This window comes from Microtus ochrogaster, chromosome 22 (assembly GCF_000317375.1).
Source record: "Microtus ochrogaster isolate Prairie Vole_2 chromosome 22, MicOch1.0, whole genome shotgun sequence".
NCBI lineage: Eukaryota > Metazoa > Chordata > Mammalia > Rodentia > Cricetidae > Microtus > Microtus ochrogaster.
This window is the reverse complement of record NC_022023.1, coordinates 8,161,345-8,186,097: the sequence shown is the minus strand read 5'-3', so window position 1 is coordinate 8,186,097 and position 24,753 is coordinate 8,161,345. Positions and strand designations below refer to the sequence as shown.

General features: G+C 43.7%; 1 protein-coding gene across 13 annotated transcripts in view; it reads right to left on the bottom strand.

The window, feature by feature from the left end:
* The window catches only part of Dlg2 (discs large MAGUK scaffold protein 2), a 1,686,730-nt gene that overhangs the window by 216,671 nt on the left and 1,445,306 nt on the right, over positions 1-24,753 (bottom strand). The window contains exon 1 of one of the 13 annotated variants that reach the window (XM_026784320.1): positions 9,439-9,983. The exons of the other annotated variants lie outside the window; for them this stretch is intronic. The gene's annotated coding sequence lies outside the window, so the exon portion shown is untranslated. Of the gene's footprint in view, positions 1-9,438; positions 9,984-24,753 lie in introns of those variants that run through there. 13 annotated transcript variants of the gene reach the window in all.

Sequence of the window (24,753 nt, the reverse complement as noted above, 5' to 3'; positions counted from 1 at the left end):
CATAAAGGCTTCACAAATAAGTCGTAGACCGGAGCATCTAAAGCCATCAGGACTTGGTCAGACACACACACAGGACACTCAGCACAGAAGCTGGTGAGAATTCACTTCCCAATAAAGAACTGTGTTACAATTCACAGCAGGAGGCGCTTTCCATGCTGTGGACCAGAGGAAGAGCATGTGTGCGGGCGAGGGACGCATGTGCCAAGAAGGGTCCTTGATCTGGAAACACCTCTCTGTGGGCCACGGTGATGCCCTTCTTACTTTAGCAAGGTAACTGAGAACAGAGCAGAGAGTGCACTGAGAACGGGTGATGGAGGAGAAATCTGGAAGCCCCTGTAGATAGCTATTACAAAGCTGAGTCAAGCAGCTCTCAAAGAGAAGACCACTCAGGGAGCTAGGCATGGTGGTACATACACACCTTCAATTCCAGCACTCTGGAGGCAGAGGCAGGTAGATCTTTTGAGTTTGAAGCCAGCCTGTCTATCTACATAGTAAGTTCCAGATCAGTCAAGGCTACATGGTGAGGTGCTGCCTCAAAAAATTGACAGAAAAAAAAAATCACGACTAGCAGACACAGCAAAGAGTTAACTTGGAACCTTCAAAACAAGTCACTCAGGGGCAGGAGAGATGGTTCAGTGGTTAAGAGAAGTAGCTGCTCTTCGAGAGGTCTTGAGTTCAATTCCCAGCCACCACATGGTGGCTCAAAACTATCTGTAATAAAATCTGGTACCCTCTTTTGGCATGCAGGCATACATGTAGACATAACACTGTATACATAATTTTTTTTTTTTTTTTGGTTTTTCGAGACAGGGTTTCTCTGTGGCTTTGGAGCCTGTCCTGGAACTAGCTCTGTAGACCAGGCTGGTCTCGAACGCACAGAGATCCGCCTGCCTCTGCCTCCCGAGTGCTGGGATTAAAGGCGTGCACCACCATCGCCCGGCTTATATATACATAATTTTTTTAAAAATTTAAAAAGAAAAAGGGAAAAGAAAAAAAAGTAACAAAACAAGTCACCCTTTAGGAAAGTGACTCACATTCTTACCAAATACAGCCTGCAATAGATTGGATCTTAGACTCTGGCACATATGGCCCCCATAGTAGTAGCTCTTAGCTTGACCTGTACCTGGCCTAGGAATCACAAAAGGTAGATGAGATGCTGTAGAGACAGCATAGTTTTTTTTTTTTTAAATGCCTTTTAAAGATGTTAAAACAGTGTAGTCAGCATCACCACTCCAGGCTACACCTGGCAACCAGAACCCAGTGACATCACTCCCTGTGACAACCACACACAGGCCTAGAACTTCATGACACCCACTGGACAGCATATAAGCAGAGACCAAGAGCTGTGTTCTGCTCTGCACATCCGGAAAGATACCGCCTTGATCTGCCCTGCAGCTGGAGAGGCACCCCTGGATCCCGACTCTCAAATCAGAGACTTCTGTAAGAGACTGAACCTGACCTTCAGCTGAGATACATTGCACAGGTGAGCAGCCTTGTGGGGACAGGTTTAGGACTGTAGTTAGGAATTTAGAGTGTGAACCAAGTATAATGAGCCTTGGCATAATAAGATACATAATAAAAGACATCTTTCGTTACACTAGACTACGAATCGCCGCAGAGTCCAAACTTTACTCCTGACCTACTACATCAGAATCCCTGGGAGGAGTTGCAGTTCTCAGATTCTGCCCCCGCATTCAGAACAGAGGCCCTCGGCCTACACCGGAGTCAGGCAAGTAGTGAAGATTATGGCTTGAATACAGACTGTCCCCCTCCTTGCCAAGGCTCCTGCATTGAAGACTTTTCCCACCGGGTAGTGCTACTGAGAGGTAATTGGATCGTGACCATATCAATGGACGATTAGAAAGGAGGACTTAGCTTGATAAAGTATGCCTTGGGGACATGCCTTTTAGGGTGTATCTTGGGGACCGGGGAGACGGCTCAGCAAGTGCTTGCTGTTCTTGCAGAGAGCCCAAGCTGGATTCTCGGCACCTACGTTGAATGACTCACAACTGCCTGGGACTCCAGCTCCTGGGGATCTGACACCCTCGCTTGGTTTCCATAGGTACCTGCATGTCTATGTGTTTGTACTGGCACACGCATTTCCCCCCCTAACCCCTCCCCCCACAAATAAAGATAAAATTTAAAAAGCATGGATGTTGACCCTTGACATTCTCTCTACTCCCCCACCCCCCGTCTGCTTCCTGGCTCCACGGAGTAAGCAGGCCTTCCCCAGGACGTCATTTCACCCCCACCCACGCTTGTCTTGCCGCAGCCCCAGAAGCAGGGAAGCTAATTGACCATGGGAAGAAACTTCTATAACCGTAATTCAAATGACACACTTTCTCCTTTTAGGTGATTTCCTCTAGTATTTTGTTATAGTAATGGAATCCGATTAACACAGTGACCTCGAGTTGCTTCGTAAAAACCCTTTACGTGTGCACAGCCAGGTAGGGACACATTGAAACCGAGATACCATTACACGAGAAGCCCGGGCAGTGAGCTGGCCATCCCGGAGGAGTCGTCCTCATCAGCACAGGGGTGAAAGGGCGTCTAGCTACCACATGCTTAGTGCCTTGATCCTTAAAGCTATGGAAATGCCTTTGTATACACCTACTCAAAGGAGACATTCCAAAAGAATTTGGTGGACTGATTCTACGGGCCCAAAATAATGCAGATCCTTAGTCACGCAATGACATCAATCAGGCCAAAGGAGGAAATCAAGTCCCCCACAAACCGGCTGCCATAAGCTTCCCCCGGCCTCCGTCTGTGTACCACACTCTACAGAAAGTGCTCAAGACCATCTTAGTGCAGCCACTAAGGTTCCTGATCTCTAGAAAGAGCATGCTGGGACACAGCCAGATGAATGCTGCAAGACAGTGCCTCCTGAGGAAAACCAACCAAGTGGAGGCCAAGTGGAGGCAATGCAGAGCCTAAGGCACCAGGAGGCCAAGTAACCCATGTGCTTTCTGTGCAAACGGGGCCAAGAGAGGCACGGAAGCAGAAGAGAGATTCTTCAGTCAAGTTTGTAGAATTTTCTAAGAACTAGGAGAGGTGAAAGACCATGTTTGCTAAGGAAGGAAGGAAAGAAAGAATGAAGGAAAAGAGAAAAAGAAGGAAGAAAGAAAACAAGAAAAAAAAGACATGGCAAAAGCGGATAATAGTACTTATCATGCGAGCCGGACAAATAAATGTGACCTCATGGCCCCAAGAATCCCCCTCCCCCACACAGTCAGATGTGGTGGGCCACAGCTGTAATCCCAGCATGCCTATGGTGAGATGGAAGGTGAAGACAGGAGAATGGTTCTAAAGTTTGCAGGTCACCTCGCCTGGAGTCCACAGCCAGCAGCAAGAGACCCTGTCTCAACAAGGGGAAAGGTAAGAACTGATTCCTGAGGGATGTTCATGTGCCACTCCACGCATGCACCCCCTCTCACACACACAGAAAATAGACGGTTAGGAAACCTGATATCCCCCTTAAAGGAAATGGAGGAGGCCAGGCTGCCAGCAAGGAAGGACTGGGAGAGGTGCGTGTTAACATCACTGCAGAGGACAGGCAGCCTGAAGAACAGACTCTGCTAGGCTGAAAGAAGAGCAGAAAGAGGGTGCTGCTGTATTCAGAGCAGACAAAATCTCATGTGGCAAGCAAGGGAGAAGGTGAGGCTATGAAGAGGAAGATGTAATGGGTTCCAGCAGGTTGTTGCTTTCTATTTATTTATTTATTTATTTATTTATTTATTTATTTATTTATTTATTTATTTATTTATTATGTACACAGTGTTCAGCCTCCATGCATGTGTGCAGGCCAGAAAAGGGTACCAGATCATTACAGATGGTTGTGAGCTACCATGTGTTTGCTGGGAATTGAATTCAGGCCCTTCGGAAGGGTAGTCAGTGCTCTTAACCTCTGAGCCATCTCTCCAGCCCGTTTGCTTTCTTCTTTTACCAGGTATTAACCACCTTGAGCCATATACAACCCAGTCCTTTTAAACAAGGGTATTGACATGTAGCCGAGCGGTGGTGGCACACACCCTTAATCCCAGCACTCTGGAGGCAGAGGCAGGCAGATCTCTGTGAACTCGAGGCCATCCTGGTCCACAAGAGCTAGTTCCAGGACAGCTAGGGCTGTTCTGCCCTTGAGAAACCCTGTCTTAACCCCCCCCCCCCAAAGTGTTCTGTTGACATGTCAAGCTGTGTGTGGGTTTGTTTTAAAAATACACAAGATGCTTGCTTTTCTTTTGGAATAGTCAATACACTGTTGATGACATCACTAGATAACCTTGTCTGGGTCATATTTCAATAGCTAACTTTCCATGCTGTAGAGCAGGTGCTTTAAGCTGGTGTGCACATTTAAAGCAGGCTCCTGTTGGTGCACAGCACATGTTAGCTTTCTCTGGGGATGGTAGCTATTTCCTCTTCCGTGTCTCTGCTGTGCTTATAAGGAAGTGTTTGCTTTATTTCCTAAATACTGTACTGTAACTTTGGAAGGAAAAAGTCAGGACTATTTCTTTGAAACTGCAAATGCTTCTAACACAAATTGCATTAAGTAAACAAGATTGACATCTGCCTGCATATAATTTTTTTTGCTATGGAACAGAATGCTTGTTTAACCATATAAAGATGTGTTGCAACTGTGTTGCGGAATAATTGCTTAACTACGTAAAGATGTGCTGTATTTGTTTACGCTACATTTGTTTAACTATGTAAAGGTGTGTTGCTGGTTCACCTTGCCTGCCTAAGGAACCTGATAGGTCTAATAAAAAGCTGAATGTCCAATAGCTAGGCAGAGGAGGGATAAGTGGGGTTGGTGAGCAAAGAGGGAAAAGGGGAGCCCAGCAGTCAGCCAGAGGCCAACCAGACACAGAGGGAGCAGGGAAGCAGGATGGACAATACATAGATAAATAAAAATGGGTTGATTTAAGTTTAAAAAAAAAACAACAGTTATCTAAGAAACAAACCTAAGCTAAGGTTGAGCATTCATAATTAATAAGTCTCTGCAACATGACTTGGGGGCTGATGTTCCAAGAAAGCCGGCTACACTTTTCTGCTTATCAGGCTCTCAGGCTGTACCAGGTATACTCTACCTACCGGTGCTGCCACCTTCATCTTGGTTGAGCATCTTAAAGGCCCTGGGAGAGAATCACTGCGGGCTCAGCAAACACTAAGTTCACCAACAGGAAAGCTCACAGAGCTAGGAAGGCACAGACCCTGAACCCATGTCTAACAAAGCCAGCTCTTCCAGTCACTAAACAGCAGCTGCATCCTTGCCTCCCAACCCATGGCCCAGCCTGGAATGAAAGCTCTCCAAACGCAGGAACTACAGTGAAATCTCGGATTATCTTTGCACCCGTTCATTAGCCATCTAAAGCATTAAAGGCTTTATGTTGCTGTTGTTTGTGTTGTTTTACAACAAGGTCTCATGTAGCCAAGGCTGGCCACAAACTCATTGTGTAGCCAAGGATGACCTTGATCTCCGGGCCCTCCTACCTCCACCTCCTGAGTACTGGGACTTCAGTCATGTACTATCATCATGCCTAATTTATGTGATTCTAGGATTGAGCGCAGGATATGATAGGTACCAAATGTATCACCTGGGCTCCTACTATTGTTGTTAGTGTTACTGGGTTTGAGAGAAAAGGAAGGCCAGGGACGTTTGTCTCCTTGAAGACCCTCTTATTCTGAGTTCTGAGACTGGAATGTTGATTTCCCCCTCATGAAGGTAGCAAGCAAGCAGCCCCCTTTGCTTGGCATATACCCTACTCCTAGGGAAGGAAACCAGTTCAAACTGGGTACTTGCTGGCGCACCTCTGTATGAGGTCACTCAGATTAAATGCTTTTAGATGTGGAGAGCTGAGCACTGAACAAGAGTCAGCTAAGATAAGGACACAGCAGCTGGGCCTGGGCCTTCAGCATCTGAAACAGGGTCTTAGGGTTCAATGACTTGCCCCAAGTCAGACTTCAAAAGAGATGCTTTTTTTTGAGCTCTACATTTTTTCTCTGCTCCTTTTCTTCCTCCCTGCTTCCTTTCCTCCCCTGTCCCCTTCTTCCCCTGTGAGCCCCACACTCCCAATTTACTCAGGAGATCTTGTTTTTTCCTACTTCCTATGTAGATCCATGTATGTCTTCCTTAGGGTCCTCTGTTGTCTAGGTTCTCTGGGGTTGTGAACTGTAGACTGGTTTTTTCATTGCTTTATGTCTAAAAGGCACTTATGAGTGAGTACATATTATATTTGTCTTTCTGGGTCTGGGTTACTTTACTCAATATGGTTTCTTCTAGATCTATCCATTTGCCTGCAAATTTCAAGATGTCATTAATTTTTATTGCTGTGTAGTACTCATTGTATAAAAGTACCCCATTTTCTTTATCCATTCTTTGGTTGAAGAGCAACTAGGCTGTTTCCAGGTTCTTGCTATTACAAATAATGCTGCTATGAACATAGTTGAGCACATGTCCTTCGACTGAGCATCCTTTGGATATATACCCGGAAGTGGTATCGCTGGGTCTTGAGGTAATTTTTATCAAGTATTCCGGAGGCCTCATCAAGGCAAAAAGCCAGGGAGCTAAAAGTGGGCACAGGTGTAAGGGACAGAGTCTGTAGAACTCAGATTCACGTGTGTAAAAGCTCACCCATGCTCAGATACTTACTGTTTATCAATTGCAGACACCTTTTAAGTTTGCAAGCCTCCAATATACATGGATTTCCCAAGTCAGGGTCTAATGTCAGTTTCCCCCACAAGACTATGCTGACTTGTTAATGCAGCTACAAGAGTGCATTAACAGTGAGTGGCTGCGTAAAGCCAAACTTTGCTCCTAAAGCTTTGTGGCATCAATTCTGACCTAAAGTCACCTGTGTTTCATGACCACTCACCCACCAGACAATTACTCCCAGGTCTTTGGTGACCAGACACTCGCTATTCAGTTCCTACAAAGAAAATCATATGTTTACCTTGTGTCTAAAAATGACATTTAAAGAAATAACTATCTCAAAGAGAGACTGTACGGAGCAAGACAGAACGGTAGACTGCATGCGTGTGAGATTCATGCAAGACAAGGAACTGCTGGAGACACGCTGCTGACGCTGGCATGCGGACTCAATGGCTGGCCAGGAACGGGTTGACCAGGTGGCCTTTTGAGAAGGTCCTCTGGTACACCTGGAGGCAGGCAGTCCACACAGACTCATGAGCAGGAGTGAGGAAGGTGGGCCTTTGGGATGAAAGGGGTGTGGTCATCCTTACGAAGTGTCCTCACTTGGTCTTCAAGGACCTGCTGCGGCTGCAGGGGTCGACATAGTGAGAAGAAAATGCAAAGCTGGGCGGTGGTGGCGCACGCCTTTAATCCCAGCACTCGGGAGGCAGAGGCAGGCGGATCTCTGTGAGTGCGAGACCAGCCTGGTCTACAGAGCTAGTGCCAGGACAGGCTCCAAAGCCACAGAGAAACCCTGTCTCGAAAAACCAAAAAAACCAAAAAAAACAAAAACAAAAAAAAAAAAAGAAAGAATATAAAAGAAGGGAGGGTTGCGAGCTGACCCGGACTTGAAGGAAGTGACAGGACACTAAAGAAGGTAGAGGGATTTGCCTGGCATCAGGTTCTGTGGCCAATCAGGACAGGCAAGCACTAACTCCAATTCTTTTCAAAGACTGAACCACTTTAACGTGCCATATTTTTAGGACTGTAAGCAAATTACCAAGCAAATACCAATTTTACTCTCCAGCCCGTACCCTATACATTTAATACAAGCAACAGGTTTTGATAATTTAAGAAAAAGCAAGCAGACTTGGCAGCATCATAGTTTTGCCCATCAAAATTACAATGCCGCTTCCAATGGTCACAGATACCGCTCCTTTAGAGCACCAAGTATAAGACGCAGTCTCTGTCCCCGTGGTAGTCTGTCAGGTGAATGCTGAACACCTGTGGTTAGCTGTTCTTCCTTACAAAGGGTGCTTAGCTCAAGGCCCCCACCCAGACTGTCAAGGGGCTGTGGGAAGTGCTTTGGTAAGAGCTGGGTGGGAGAGAAGAAAAGAAAAGCCATACTGTCAGAGAGAAGCTCCCCCAAGTCCTCTCTCCTGCCCAGCAAGTCTGCTCTCTCACCCCAGGGGCAGGGTGAGGAGAGACTCCGGGCTGGTTTGAAAACAGGTTGCCAGCTGCTCAGCTGTTATGCCAGATGCAAATTAACTACCATCAGAATGCAGAGACACTGGTTAAGGCTCCTTCCTTAAGAAAAAAAAAGAAATACAGAAACCAGACATGCTAACAAGAAGTGCTACTCTCAGCCAGCTTGTGTGAGTGGAGTGCTGGGGTGCAAATCTCCAAATCTGCTAAACCCAGCGACGGGGCGGTGAGGAAACAAAGTTCTACGTGGTGTACGTGAAACCCACATCAGGCTTTATGGGCCGGGGGGTCATTTTTAAGTCCAACACATGCATTAGATACATCTTATATATCATTTCTTCATCATAAAGCAGTTTGGCTTTTTGTTCATGCCCTTCGCAAAGGCAAGGCGGGCTGATAGACTGGAATGTGGGTACCCTAGAAACAACGGGACACTCTCCTCCAGGCTTCCATTTAAAAATTAAACAAGATAAATTTATCCCAGAGAGGGCAGATGCTCAGCCCCACAGTTTGACTCCTGCACAGCACTAAGAACAGAAAAAAAAAAAAAAATGTGTTGAGTTTTGCTCTGTGGTAGGCACAGTCCTGAGGGTTTACACGGGAGGCTTCTTTTGGTCCCCACAAATCTATGAAATGCACTATCATTTCTCAGAGGCGGTTGGCCCAACGAGGTTGGTTTCCAAAAGGAACTGTGATTGGCGCTTAGGTAGAAAGACCCGAGGGGGCATTCTCAACTACTAAGCAAGCTAGGATTGTTAATCGATTGCTGCTGGCTACGGGTACTTAAATGTATACGCCGAAATAAGTAACCATGCCTTTTTGGAGGAGTATCCTAGAAATCTAATTTTGCACACATAACTACAATCTTTAAACGACCACAGAAAATAGATGATGTTATCCGCATTTTACAGGTAACAAAGCTGAAGGCAGTTGAGTACAGTGATTTCTCAAAGTTGCATTAGCTGATGACGGGCAAAAGCAAGATTCAGCCTTCAACTCTATCAAGTCAAGTAAATCTGCCTTCCTGCAAGACAACGGGCTTGTTCCCCAAGCACGGTCTGACTCCACTTTAAACAGGCATGCAGCAGACGGTTGTTCTGAAGTCAACGTGGACCCGGGCATTTCTGGAACCCATTTAACTCTGCTGCAAGAATTTCACATTCCTAACCACCACAAGCCTCTCTCCCATCCCCCAACCAACACACACAGACACACGGAATTTCACATTTCTAAACATCCCAAGTCTCCTTCCCATCCCCCAACACACACACACACACACACACACACACACACACACACACACACACCTGTTCACACCGGGAGAGACTTACTATGAAGAGGCCGCTGGTGAAGCAAACTCCCCTACGGTGGTTTGGGGGCTGTTGCGTTGAGACGGACGAGGAGAAACTTCAGCGGCTGCTGCTTTTCTCCGAACACGGACAGCAACAGGATCACAAAGCAGCAGCCGATGCCTGCACGCACCGAGCGCTGAGAAAGGGCAAGGGCCGCTGTTCCAGGAAGGCAAGGAGGGGGTACTGCCGTGCTTTTGGCATCTCAGCGGCACTCATTCCCTCACCGGCTCTGTCAGGGGCAATATGTCTGAGAAAAGCAGCTCGGGTGCCCCACCAGAGCGCCTTAGACGGCTTCCAGGGCTCTCAGCATAGCAAGCAGCTGCTCCCAGACGCAGCTGGGTGGCGAGTCCCAGGCGGTGCAGCTCGGGGACGGCGGGGCGTGGAAACACCTCCTGGCCCGCACACACCTGACACTCGGGTGCCGGCCAAAACCTCTCAGGAGCGAAGCAGGTGGGGCCAACCTCCCAGGCCCGTCCCAGAGCTACTTGGAGATGTTTTGCAACACCAAAGGACCAGTCCCAGAAATGCAATCACTTCTCTCTTTTGCTAGAAAGAACGCTTAAAGTGAGAAACGAGCCTCTTCCCAGGTGCTGAAGGTTCCACTCTCCTCCTCTCCCCTCCCCCACCCTTTTCCCCTCCTCAGAAAGAAAAAAAAAACACCCTTAGCTTTGAAAGAGAGCAGAGGAAGCAGGCAGATAGAGGAGCCCAAAGAGGGGGAGGGAACGAGGTTTGTCCCCACCACCCGATTCCCAGCCCACCTCCCAGGAAACTGTTTTTGAAATTCCGACGCTGAAGTGTGGGGAGCTGACCCCTTTTATAATGGAGATGATTGACAGTAAACAACTTCTTCCTGGGTGAGGGTTAATTCTTCACCTGTCTGGCAGGAACCTGCAGGCCCCCTAAGCCAGGAAATGCCTGCTCCCATCAGCTAGAAGTGAGAAGAGCATGCAAGAGGCTGAGGGCAGAGGAAGTCGGTCCTCTCCCCCTCCCATCAACCTGGAATTTAATGCACTGTCTTCATTCAGTTTGAAGCAGGCAATCGTATGCCAGTCCAAGACCCCGCTGTTCCAAGCTTTTCTCCGGATTTGCTGTTCTTCCTTCCTAAAAGCATTGTCGAAGCGTTTCTTGTTTTGACTGTCCAGTTTGTGAATTTTCTGAAGTTACGGGTAGTCATGTACTGGTTGACTGAACTTATAATCACTGGAGCCAGACATACTCATTATCTCCCACCTCTGACACCACGCACACACGCACACGCACACGCACACGATCGATCCCTGGTACAATCCAGCTGAACTTGGCACTGTTTTCCTGCCCTCTGTGTTTCTACTCAAATCAGATATTGTGGTCACCATGGTAACCACCTACCTGTTCTCCCTCTTTTATTTATAAAACTTAAAGAGCATTGGGGCTATGCTTTGTTTTTTTTTTTTAATGAAAACTCAGACAGCTCACCAAACTTGCCAGACAAAGGAAGTAATTTCATGTAAATATTTCATTTAAAATAATTTATCATTAAAAATGATAAATGTGTCCATCAGAAACAGTCCAGAGAGTAGAACTGAGGATTAGAACCTATTCGATGCTTAAGAGCTTAGAAAGCAAAAAAAAATTCCAAGGGGTTCTCAGGGATAAAATAAGGTTATTATTAGTTTTTTAACTGACCTTAACCAAATGGCTGTCTTGGTGGGACCCCTGGCTCTAGAAGTCTTCAGGGCTTTAGCTAAAAGTTTTATGTGTGTGGAGTCTTACTCTTTTGCCTATGTTTCTCTTATGGCACAAAAAAAAATACTTGGGATGAAAACAAAGCTTTCTTTTTCTTCTGAGGAACTTTTCAGTCTTCAATTTCATGCGTTTATATTATAATACATTTGAGCCATTTTCCTGAGCCCTCACCTCTCATTCCCTGTCCTCTCCCTTTGCGGGGGGAAGGGGGGGACCCTCTTCTCAACCAGTGTGCCCTCTCCCACCTGCTTTGGGTCTTGACTGAGCAAGGGTCGGAGGTCATCTACAGCAGCAAGAACAATCACCTGTTGAAGACTCTTTTTCTGGTGTACATTTTAGACTCTTTGCAAAACTGTCATGGCTGAATGTGCATGGCCTGATAGCTAGATCTCGATTCCTTCCACTGATTGATACGACTATCGACTATCACTGTGCCAGTACCGTGCTGTTTTTATCATCATCGTCCTGTTGTATATGTAACTTGGAAGGCTTCCATTTTCTTGCGTTAGATATCATGATGATTCCTCCAGAGGTATACTTTCTTATTGCTCACAATTGTTTTGCCTATTTTGCTTATCTGAGAGGTCTTTTGCACTTCCAGACATATGTTAAGATTGTTTTCTATTTTACTGTGAAGAATTCAGTTGGCATTTTGATTAGGATGGCATCAAATTGGTCGATTTCACAGTACCAATCCTACCCATCCATAATTATGCATGAAAGGGCCTTCTGTTATTTTACTGTCATCTTCTGTTTCTTCCTTTAATGTTTCAAAGTTTTCATTGTGAGTTCTTTTAGTGCCTTGGTTCAGTTTATCCCAAGTTTTTGTGGGGTTTTGTTGTTGATGATTGTTTGTTTTTGTTTGTTGTGAATGGGACTGTGAAATAACAGTCTGCCTCCATTTCAGGCTTAAAAGCCATTTTATAGTAAAGACAAACTAGGTCCACTGATGCTTATGATTGAACCTCTGTTTCTCAAGGATTGGGCTCTGCCTCACCTGTGACCTGTGGTTCTGTATTGCCACGTCCAGAAATGACAATCACGCCTTACTTTAAAAAAATTAATAATCATCTTGCAACCCTACCTTTGTTTCAAGAGTCATTATGGCTACCTTGTTATGACTAACTGTTGTTAGGACCGCCTTGTTAGTATGTCTTTGTTTCAGGAGATTCTTATGACTAAGTTGTTATGCTTATGTTCAACCTATTTTGCCCTCCAAATGCCCCATTTGAAAACTCCATACCCCAAGCTATAAAAACCTTGTCTTCTTCACATCCAGTGCTCTTGAACATGGCCATCGGGGGAGGCAGCCCATGGACATGAATAATAATGCTTGCTTTAATTAATTTGGCCATGATGATTTGGGTTTGTGGTCTTTCTCCTCTGGTCTTTGGGATTAAAAATTGTTTCCCTGATTTTTTCTCATAGTGTACTAATTTGAGGTTTGGTTTAACCTTGTTTTCACAATGCCTTAAAGTGTGCCCTTAGGTTGTTGATTTGAAGTCTGTCTGGTTTTTTAACGTAGGCACGTAGAGCTGTAGACTTCCCCCTTTGGACCACTTTCATTGTGTCTCATAAGTTTTGATATGTTATGGCTTCATCACTTCTAGGAATTTTCAAATGTCCTTCCTCATTTTTCAATAGCACATTCCAAGTTCAATGATGTGTTGCTTAATTTTAATACCTACTTTCTGTAACTGCTCTTGCTATTGATTTGCAGTCCTGTTTCACTGTGATCAGATAAACTACAAGGAATGACTTCCATTTTCTTGTATTCGTTGAGACTTGCTTGGAGTTACAGTATGTTATCTATTTTAGAGAACATCCAAGGCCTCTTTGGAAGAAAGCATATTCTATAACATGGGTGAAATCCTCTGTAGAAGTCCCTTAGGAGGCCCACTTGATTTATGATACAGTTTTATTCCAATGTTCTTGTGTTTGTTTTTGTTTCAGTGATCTGTCTGATGGCTTGAGAGGAGAGGAGAGTAGTAAAGTCATTGACCATTACTGTTTTGGGATTAATCTGTGCCTTTTTTTTTCCTGGTTCAGCGAGACAGGGTTTCTCTGTGTAGTCCTGGCTATCCTGAAACTCACTCTGTAGATCAGGTTGGCTTCAAACTCACAGAGATCCGTCTGCCTCCACCTCCCAAAAGCTGGGATTACAGGCGTGTGCCACCACAGCCTGGCAGTCTGTGACTTGTTATCTAGCAGAGTATGTCTTATAAAAATCAGATAGGTCTGTGTTTGGTGAGGTTCTGGGTTATAACATTTCCATTGAGAAGGAGCAGTTGGTCCAATGAGCGTGTGTTTCTTTGTGTGGCTCAGCCTTTATCTCTAGCAACTTTCAATGCACTGTCTTTTTTACTTAGTGTTTTAACTATTATATAACAGGAGGGAAGACTCTTTCCCAGTCCTACTTATTATTTAATGGTCTGTCAGTCTCTTGTATCTGTATTGGCAACTCTCTCTTTAGATTTGGGACAATTTCTTCTATGATTTTATTGAAAGTATTTCCCATTTCTGTAGTATGAAATTCTCTTTCTTCTAAGCCTGTGGTATATATCACAAAGAGCTTGCGTGTTCTTCCAGGATTTTTTTTTAAATTATCATTGACCTTGAAAGAGTGATTCAGTTCTTCTACCTTTTCTTCAAACTCTGGAATTCTGTCCTCCACTCTCCTACTGAGTCTTTCCCATTGCATGTATACAGGTGTGTCTGTGTTTGGGTATCTGCACATGAGTGACAGTATCCAGGGAGGCCAGAAGAGGGCACTGGCTCCTCTGGAGCTGGACTCCTAGGCAGTTGTGAGCTAACCAATGTGGCTGTGGAAACTGAACCCTGGTTCTCTGTGAGAGCAGTATATACTCTTAATCGATAAACCATCTCCCCAGCCCCAATCGAACTTTTAATTTGATCTACTTTATTTTTCATTTTTGCCATCATCTCACTATTTTTAAAAAATAACTCTTTATTGAATTCTATTTTCAAATCTTGACTTCACTTCTATGTCTCATCACGCTATTTGTTTGCGTTTTATTGGAATATATATCTGGTTCCTTTTTGAGCTGTTCAAACATGTTTATAATTGTTCTTTTAAATCATGTGTTTGGAGTTTCATCAAGGTCATTTTCTTTCCGGGTCCACATTACTGCTGAATTGGTAAATTACAGCAAGAACAAGCTATCTTGGTTTTTCACGTTCCTTTTGTTTTTGGCAGGAACCTGCCCACCTGGGCTTGGGTTGTTGGTTAAGATTTTTGCTGCGGTAGGATTTTAATTCAGGTCACCTTTCTACTTTTAGTGGAGATACTTGCATTTTTCAGGAAAGACTGGGTTTTAATTGGATTGAGGTGACATTTGACCTGTTTAGACTAATGTCTAGGACACTAGACCTTGACCTCCACTGCAAGACAAGAAGGGTTTACAAGTACAGTCGTTGCCAGTGGTAAACACGCATGAAAACAGAGTATTCCTTAAGGAACAATTGTTTGGAGGAGTAAAGGGACACCAACAGTACTGTGTATAGAAGCATATGAGGTATTATGGGTATAAATAGGGAAATAAAGAGAACAAGAGAAACATCACAGTGGGGCTAGCGATCAGCAGCATTAGGTTGCTAGATAGAAAGCAAGGGAGTGGAGAGGAACAGCAGAAGCAAAGGGGAAAAGGCCCTGGCAGGACCTGGGAGCCTTGTTAAAGGTATCGAAGGGGAAAGATAGGCACTGAAATAGCATCATCACTCAGGAGGCGGAGTCACGGAACCCCTGTAAACTAGGGCAGCCTGTGTTCTTTGAGAAAGGAAAAAGAAAGATGATAGGCTATGGGGTTGAAAAGAGATGTGAGCAGTGAGGGACCAAGGTGGCCTGCTACAATGACTTCAGACATTACATAAATAAGGGAAAACTGTAGACTGTGCAGGGCAACAAGAGCTGGGTGGACACTGGGATGGGGCACATTGTCAGCGACTCCCTGACCCCAGGGGATGGAGGTCAGAGTCTTATTGTAATCTAAACCATGAACAGCAAATGGAAGTTGGGACAAGTATGAGTGTGCATCCTCTCCTGAAATTGTGAACCAGGAAAGGGGGTAAACGTATAAGTATCAGTGTTGTGTGTGTGTGTGTGTGTATGTGTGTGTGTGCACATGTGTGCATGCATGCTTCTTTAAAGCAATGTTAGCTCCAATCATAGTTCTAGATGCCATGGGAGCAGCTGAAAGCTGAGACAGGCAGGGGGCAGACAGTTAATGAATTCCTGCAGAAGGATGAAGGGTATACAATTATAGACCCGTGCATTGTTTTTCTCTATTAAGCCCAAGTTATTTGACCACCATTATGACACTAGTTAGCTAAAAGTAAGAGTTGATCTCTGGGGCAGGTCAGTTATTGCAGACCGCATGTCAAGCTGCCTTAAAAAAGAAACACAGTGGTCAAGAGCTTTTATTACATAGTTCTTCCTCTCAGGGAATCGGGAAGCATTGCCCTCTTTGGTCCCTATAAAACACTAATGAACCCCTGCCCACACCTGCATACATCACCTAAGACAGGCGTTTTGCTGCTTTCCAGTCAACAACGTGGATGGAGAAGCTACACCTGGGGGTGGTGGTACGTGTCTGTAATACCAACACTGGAGACGAAAAGCAGGCGGCTTGAGGTCATTATTCATAGTAAGATCCTGATGGATGAAGAAAGAAGGCAAAGGAGGAGGAGGAGAAACAAAGCTCACAAAGTATCTGTGCCATCATCTCAAGAAAATCCATTCCTCTCAGCGGAGTGCTCCCGTTTTGAATCAGGGCTGGATGTTTTCTCTGTGCAATGAGGTTGGGATTCTGCAGTGTTTTAACTATGGAGCCATGGTAGCCCCCATTGGTCAGAACAGGAGTATTTTCATAGTCACTGCATAAAGAGTCTCAGCCAACCCAGTCAGCAATTGAGAGAGATTTGGAGCGTGAGATACAGGCCCTTCTGAACAGGTGAGGTGTTGCAGTGGTCGTGGCCAATATCAGTGGGTCTTTTACCACCTTCCGGGGATAATGTGGTTTACAGGAAGACTCACTGAAAACATCAGCACCGTAATTGATGCGAATTCTGACAGCTGGAAGGCCAGGGCCACTCTGTGGCGTTGCTTCCTTTCTTCTCTGCTATTTGCATCTTCCTCTCCAGATGCTCTGAAGATTTCTTTGTAGATCGCCAAGTTATTTGCTTCCTATTGGATTCAGAAATCCATCAGAATCTACTATCTTTATTTTATTTTAGAGTCTCATTATGTTTCGTTGACTGGCTTGGAGCTACTACAAGGTCCAGGCTGGCCTTGAACTCACAGAGGTCTGCCACTGGAGCTCTGGAATGAAAGGTGTATGCTAACTCGCCTAGCCCAGAAGCTACTCTTTTTTTATGTCAAACAGGATAAACAAAGATGGAAGAGGCAAAGAGTGATGAGCTTTAAGATTTTTGCTCTGAACTAAAACTTCAGACTGGGGAAAATGGAGACATTGTTTAATTCCCAACTTGGCCAAAGTCAGCTAGGTAATTTTAGCCAAATCATTTTTTTTAAAGTCTGTCAAGCTTTATATTTAAGGGGACCAAGGAAATGAAGTGTTTCTGCAATGTTCAAAGTTGAGTATAAATGTCAAATGTCAAACTATCATATAGCTAAAATGATGCTATAGACTGGAAGTTTTAGACAAATTAAGAGACATTAAAAGAACAGGAAGCCTTTGATTAAGCATACCCAGTTAAAGCAATCTAGGTAAGAAAATTCAGCTTCAAACCTCAATTCTATATTCAATCAGGCATCTGTTCCTGTGTTTCAAATGTTTCTCTGCTCCACCCAGTCCTTTCTGGTATCACGCAGGCCCTCTCTCGAGGTGTCTCCTTTTTATTATGTGACTTTCCTTGCTTGTAAGTAGGACTTTTCAAAACACATTCATCTGGTCTTGCGTCCCCTCTGTTGGAATTCTTCTCTGATCCCATATGAACTCCAGCATCAAGCCCTTGTTCTCCGTGAAGACCACAGCCCCCTTACAAACCTGACATACAGAGATGCTGGCATCTGCTCTTATCATCTTCTTGTAAAACAGGAGGACACTGTGCTGGCAGCGTTTTCTTCTTGGTCTGGCCACTCCATTCATTCGTACAGTGCGGGCTCAGCACCACTGCCTCTGGGAGTCCTTCTGAACTTAGCAGCCTGAGTTAAACAACACCTTTTGATTCCCGCAGTGCCCCCAACAGCATGCATCACAGCAGCTCCCTGGGATATTTTGATCCTTCGTTGGCTAAAGGCTCCACTAATAGAACTCAGCCTAACTTTTCTTGCAGCTTGGTTGCAATAAACACTGAGGAGACATCTCTGAGTGTGCACAAGTATTACACAGAAAAGTTCAAAATCCAATTATTTACCTTTCACGGGTAGTTACTTTTATATATATAAAAGGATGCTTAATAGTAATCAATGAGTGAATTATTAGTGGTTATTGTGTTGTCATTCAAATTAGTGTCTTACTAGTGTGTATTGAGGACTTTAATTTGGCATTATAATGGAAGGGTAGGTGCCATATGGCAGTTGGTTATTCTGCCAAATTCTTTTATTTTTAGTATTGAATTTTTAAAAATTTTTTAATGCTAGTAGTATTCTTGGAATTCAAAACATTTGCCAATTATCTAGATAGCCAACATCATCTTCAGGTGACATTATACACCTGCTCTGGAAGGTATTTTTTTTTTTTTTTCAGAAACAAAGTCTTTTGGCTAGGTTGGGATTTTGGAGTTTCTTAGAAAGGCAGACTGTCAGGTGAGACTGGCCTTTGGCTTTAAGTTTCCAGTGACTGTATCAATACTTGATTTCTCTTTGCAGACTGCACCGATTAAGAAATAAAACAGAGGCTGAGGGACCTCAGCAATGAAAGTCCACATTGTTTATGATTTATTGCTATTTTCATATCATCTACTTTTGACAGTGGGACTGCCCTCTAAAGTGTCTTGCTTTTTCTTTAATGTATTTTGTCAGAGGATAAAAAGAAAGTCAGAAGGCATCTAAACATGAACAACAGCTTTGTTCAGCTCACAATACACAGAGAAGAGGACAAGACAGGATGACTCGGGGTGTAGAGAAGTGGTGTCAGCATAACCCAGCTAACTCCTTACTTCCCTTTGGATGGCATTACCTGATTTCCAAGCATCTGTGTAGAATGGAATTTGGGTCATCTGTCTATCTATGTATCATCTATGTATCTATCTATGTGTCTATGTATCATCTATGTATCTATCTATGTATCTATGTATCTATGTATCTATCTATCTATCTATCTATCTATCTATCTATCTATCTATCTATCATCTATCCATCTATCTTCTACCCATATATCTATTTATTTAGACATGGTCTCTCTTCATAACCCTGGCTGGCCTTGAACTCACAATTGCTAGGATTGAAGATGTACACCACTACATCTAGTTTAGCTCTTTTCTTTTTGAACAAACCCATAGTTGAGGAAGTTCTCTGCTGCGATTGTTTTAATTATTTTTTCTGTGTCCTAGTGATGGACACTTAGTAGGTCTCTAAATGGTTAGTCAAAGTGATTCTTGAGTTGTTTTTCTGGATTTATCATTCCTAATCTCTTCCAGTTACTCACTTGGTGGTGCTGTTCTACAGTTATCACAGCCGAGGTCACCATTGCCTTCCGTCTCCATCTCACCCAAAGTTCCTCTTCCTCATCTGATTCTTTCTCTTCTTCCTATCATATATATATATCATATATATATATATATATATTTCTTATTGGGATAGGTCCTCATTGTGTTGTTCAGGATGGCTTTACATGTAATCATCCCGATCAGTCTCCTGGGTGCTGGGATTATAACCATGCCACAATGCCTGGATTGTCTTCCTTTTCTTCTTTCCTTCCGTGTCTGTCCCCCTTGCTGTTATGTCTGTCCTTAGTTAATATTCAAGGCCCTGACCAAGAAGGGACTGGAGGGACGGAGAGGATGACATTGGGTGGCTTGGGAAAAATAGTTCATGATGATGGCAATTCCCTTGCTTCTTCTTGATTAAGGGAATTCTAGACCAAGTTCAGATTTCAAAGGTTTTCCAGGAGTTTTAAATGCACCTCCACAAATTATGCAGTGCTGATCTTTAACGTTCCGCAGCTACCATTTCTGGGTTAACAGAACCCAGGTTAGAAACTGTTTACTAGTCACAGTGGTGTTATTTTCTAAGTTAGACAGCCTGTAGATGATAGGAAGTCAGCACACAGCCAGGAACCTTTTCCTAAAGGCTACATTTAAAAGAAAACAGGCTTCTGACTAAAGGGTGTTTTCTAGAGATACATAACACCACACATGACTCCTGGCATTAAAAAATTTATTGTTTGGTCATTATTCATTCTCTGTCTCTTTCTCTGTGTCTGTGTGTGTGTGCACACGTGCGTGTATGCACATGCCACAGCACTTATGTGGAAGTCTTACAAGAGTCATTTCTCTCCTTCCAGTCCATGGGTTTTAGGACTCAAACTCAAGTCATCGGGTTTGGCACCAAGTCCTTTACACACAAAGCCATCTCGCTGGCTCTTCCTGGCATTTTTTTCCTCCGTGGAATGTGCTTGTCGGGGACAGCTAATTAGACTCGCTGTGCTTTGCTAGGCAGATGAGCTTGGCACTCATTCCAATTTTGTCCTAATTTCCTGTGCCTTAACAGCAGGAGGCACAGAGAGATGAGAAAGCTGTTCTTCCCATCAGAGGCCATGGGCGTCCATATGATCAGTCACCCCTAAACTTGCCATTGGCTTCCTCACCTCAGTAAACATTTCCTCTCCTTAAAGACTCTGCATCCACCTCGATGCCCCAAAGTCATATCCTGGTTACCAAATCCTGCCACACATATTACTGAAACAGCCCCGAGCTCATCATCTTGCCTCTAGAATCATCTATCCCATGAGCCCTCAGGACAAGTGCATTGTTTACTTCCTCCCTGTTCTCATCACTATCAGGATGGACTTGGAACATCTAAATCCTGCTCAAAATCCTTTAAGGGTTACTCATTAGGGGTGGCAGTGACCCCCAAATTACTTGAAATGGGTGCAGCTCAGTGACAACATAAAAAGATAAAACAAATAATAAAATTAGGAACCTTTTATAACATCTTTTCTCTTACAGATGAGAACATCAGCTCTGATGGCGATTCTACCTACCTGTGAGTTCTTTCTTCTGTCTAAAGACTGGAAGAATAAAAGATAGAGAGAAAAGAGGGCCGGCACAATGTAAAAAAAAGAAAGAAAAAAAAAAGCTGCCATTGCAGAAAATGAACCCAACTGGAACACTTCCTTTTAAGGAAAGGGAACAGAGAAGAAAGGAACAGGACAGAGGAGAGAAAGGAAGAGAAAAAGGGGGGGAGGAGCTGGAGAGATAGCTCAGTGGTTAAGAACACTTTATGCTCATTTAAAGGGCCAGAGGGCCATTCCAGCATCCATGGGTGGCTCACAACTATCTATGACTCTAACTCCAAGGTACCTGATGTTCTCTTTGAGCTTCCGTGTGCACATCCCCTCTCCTGTATACACCACACACACACACACACAATTAAAAATTAAATAAAGAAAATGATTTTTTAAAATGCATACATGAAATGTTCTATCTCATATACTGGATCCTGTATAGAACTGAAAATGAATAAACTATAGCTACACTTAACAACATGGGATGAGTTTCTCAGTTTATCTCTAAAAAAGAGGGAAAGTGTAAGCCATAGCGACATACAGGCAACAGAGAACTGATCCAGAACATGCACACAACTTAATTTGGAAGGAAAATTAACACAATACAAAGATGGCCAGGAGATTGGACAGTAGAGGATACTCTTAACTGTGAAATAGATTTTAAAAAACATTTCATTTCAAATTCACTAGTTGTCAGAGAAATGCAAATTAAGCCAGCATTAGGCCAGGGTTTTCTATTGCTGTGACGAAACACCATGACCAGAAGGCAAGTTGGGGAGGAAAGGGTTTGTTTGACTTCAACTTCAGCATTGCTGTTCATCACTGAAGGAAGTCAGGACAGGGACTCAAAAGAGGCAGGAACCTGGAGGCAGGGGCTGATGCAGAGGCCATGCAGGGGAACTGATTGCTGGCTTTCTTCCCACTTCTTTAACCCACCTTCTTACAGAACCCAGGCCCAACAGCCCAAGGATGGCATCACCCACCATGGGCTGGGCCTTCCCCCACTGATCACTAAATGAGAAAGTTCCTTAAAGCTGCATCTCATTGAGGCATTTCCTCAGCTGAGACTTTTAACTCTAGCTTGGGTCAAGTTGACTCACAAAAACATCCGAAAGACAGTGTAGATTTATTCTCCCCATTCCATTGTATCACAATTAAAGTCCTTGGATATACAAATAAAACACTGGAAAGTGCTACAAGACAGAGCAGCAGGCCAGCATGGGGTCCTGGGGCCACCACAGTGCTGGCTTTCTTGAGTTCAAAGTGCCAGTAAGAGTGAAAGAAAGACTCATGCGATGGTGTAAACTAACTTGTACTTGAGAAAACTGTTTGGCAACGGCTTCTAAACCCAAGCTAAAACATAGCCAACATTCTACAAGTGTTGTCCGTAAATGAATACATTTGTTCCAAAGTCTATATACAAAATATTCAGCTTAATAGTCAAGTACCAGAGATAACCTCAATGCCAATCGAAAACCAGAATGTATAAATGAAACGTGATATTTAACAATGGGTCCTGTATAGAACTGAGTATGAACGAACCATGGCAACACCTAGCGACAGGGATGATCTCAAACATTAAGCTGAACCAAAAGTTAGACCTGGTTGAATGCATGCTATGTGACCATCTCTACTTGAAGTGCAAGCAAAACAAATCCTAATCAGTGGTGTGAGAAATTGGAACAGCATTAATCTGTGGTAAAGGGACGGGCATGGGTGGAGAGAGAGGAGGGGTATTTTTCCATCTGTATGAGTGGTGATTACATGGGTATCTTCACCATGTAATTACATGAGCTATACACTTGAGATTCGTACACTAACCTGCCTGTACGCCATATTTCAATACAATTTATAAAAATGGGAGAACTAAATATACTTTCTCTGTCCCTCATATCACAAATGATATATTATTAATGATGAGAAAATAATGTGTGTGTGTGTGTGTGTGTGTGTGCATGTGTGTCTCAGAGGGGGTGGAGAGAGAGAGAGAGAGAGAGAGAGAGCGCATGTGTATATACTTGAGCATATGATTGTACCTATGCCTTCCTGAGGAGACCAGATAAGGACGTCAAGTGTCTTCCTCTATCCTACTGACCTTCTTGCCTCCAGTGAAGGTCTCTCACTAAACTGGAAGCTCAGCATTTTGGTTAGTCTAGATGTTCAGCACAATCTTGGGATCTACCTGTCTCTGCCCTCAGGGATAGGGTTACAGACAGGTCCAGCTATACAACGAAATAAGAGATTCGAAAATTTTTCATTGTGATGTGTTTTTCCTGCCCCTGAAAATTTGTGCTTTACATCACACACACACACACACACACACACACACACACACACACACACTCTCAGGAAAAAATGGGAGCAAAGTTTTTGTATTGTTAAGAAGTCTTCCAAATGAGGAGTTTGGGTAGATGTTGAACTATTATTAAAATACTCTGCCAGGTGTAGTGGCTTACTCTTGTTAAGGCAGGAGGATTACGAATTGGTGGGCAATGTAGCCTCCACAGCAAGGCCCTGTCTTAAAACCATCATCATAAATCTCTTATGAGAACACTCAGTTTATATACTTTATGGCACAGTGATATGAGTGATTCTTATTTATTTATTTGACTCTTCAAGACAGGGTTTCTCTGCGTAATAGCGATTCCTAATTTTAGAAATAATAACGTAGCAACAATTACGGTTACTGGTTACTTTTATGTGTTAAGTACTTTTCTTTCAAAATGGTTTCCAAATATTAAAGTACTTGATTCTCACAGTGACCTCTGAGATAGCCTTCATTATATTTTTTATATAATTTTATATAATCCACCTAAAAATGGATAGAACCAAGATAGACTATGTATACAATAAAGAACATGAGTACGGGGAGTGTTGTAAGTTTAGTTACCAATTTTTAAAAGTTCGGAGGCAAGTTTATGAACTTAAGAAAGCAAAACTCTACTACTTATTACTTGTGGCAGCTTTGAAAGAAAATGGCCCCAAAGAGAGTGGCACTATCAGGAGGTGTGGTCTTGATGGAGTCTCAGGCTTCACTCGGTGTGATAGTCAACTTCCTGTCGCTTGCAAGGTGTAGCGCTCTCAGCTCCCGTCTGAGAGTCTGACATGTCTGCCTGCTCCCTGCCATGCTCCCCTTCATGATCATGATGAACTGAACCTCTGAAAGTGTAAGTGAGCCACCCTCAAGTGTTTTCTTTATAAGAGTTGCTGTGGTCATGGTGTCTCTTCACAGCCATGGTAAACCCTAAGACATCATGGCTTAGCCTCAATGGTCTTAGTCTCAACATTTCGCTTCCTTGTAGCTGTAGAACTCATGCCCCTCGGGAGCATCTGGGACTTCTTCAGCAATGTTCCCTAGAGAAGGCCTTGCCTCTCTTCACCTACCAGGCAAACTCATTGGCCATGGACATAGCAGGACAAGTGCTATCTTCCCTTATGTCAGCTGACACTGCAGCCTGGTGAGCTCGGCTCTGCCCCTGGAACCACCCTGCTCTTTGGATGCTCACAAACGGAGTTGTCTCCAAGACTGGGAAGGTCTGGTGCTTAAAAGACCTTTGCAACCCCGTGTCTCACATGTGAAAGCAGCAGAAACAACACAAATGTTTTCAGAACAGGGTAGGGAAATACTATATTCTGGAATAGATTTTAGTTACTTTTACTACATAGCTACAAGTGTGTACACACACCGGCATAGGTACAACAGGTGCACACATACTGTAACTAGTGAGATGATAGTTTAGGTACAATAATCATTTTATGATGTTTGTCTATGCATATCAAAATATGGTGTATCCTTTAAACATAAATAATCTAAAAATATTAAAGGAAAATACAAAGGATTTCAAGGAAAAAACTCAATGGCAACATTATCAGTTTTTGGGGGGTGGTGTTTTCAAGACAGGGTTTCTCAGTGTAACAGCCCTGGCTATTCTGGAACTCACTCTGTAGACCAGGCTAGCCTCGAACTCATTCATGGAGATTTGCCTGCCTCTGCTTTCCAAGTGCTGGGATTAAAGGTGTACTCCACCACTGCCTAGCTTTTAAATTTTTTTGACTTTACTCCTTGGAAGAGAGAGTTTTTTAATTTTCACAATAAAGATTCTGTCATCAGTGTTAGTGGAAAGAGATGTTACCAGGAGCTGGAAAGCCTTAACCCCTCTCCCTTATCTCTATGAACTAACTGCCTATGTTGCGTTTTACAATCAGTCACTTTGGGCTTTTTCATTTTCTTCCCTGAAAAAAAACTTCCTCTGGCTTCCTTCTGGTTTATTTCCTATGTGGTTTTTCTGAAGCCATGAACGAATGGTAGTCAGTAGGTAAATGGTACATCTAGTCTTCCCTGAAATAGCCTTCATCCTGG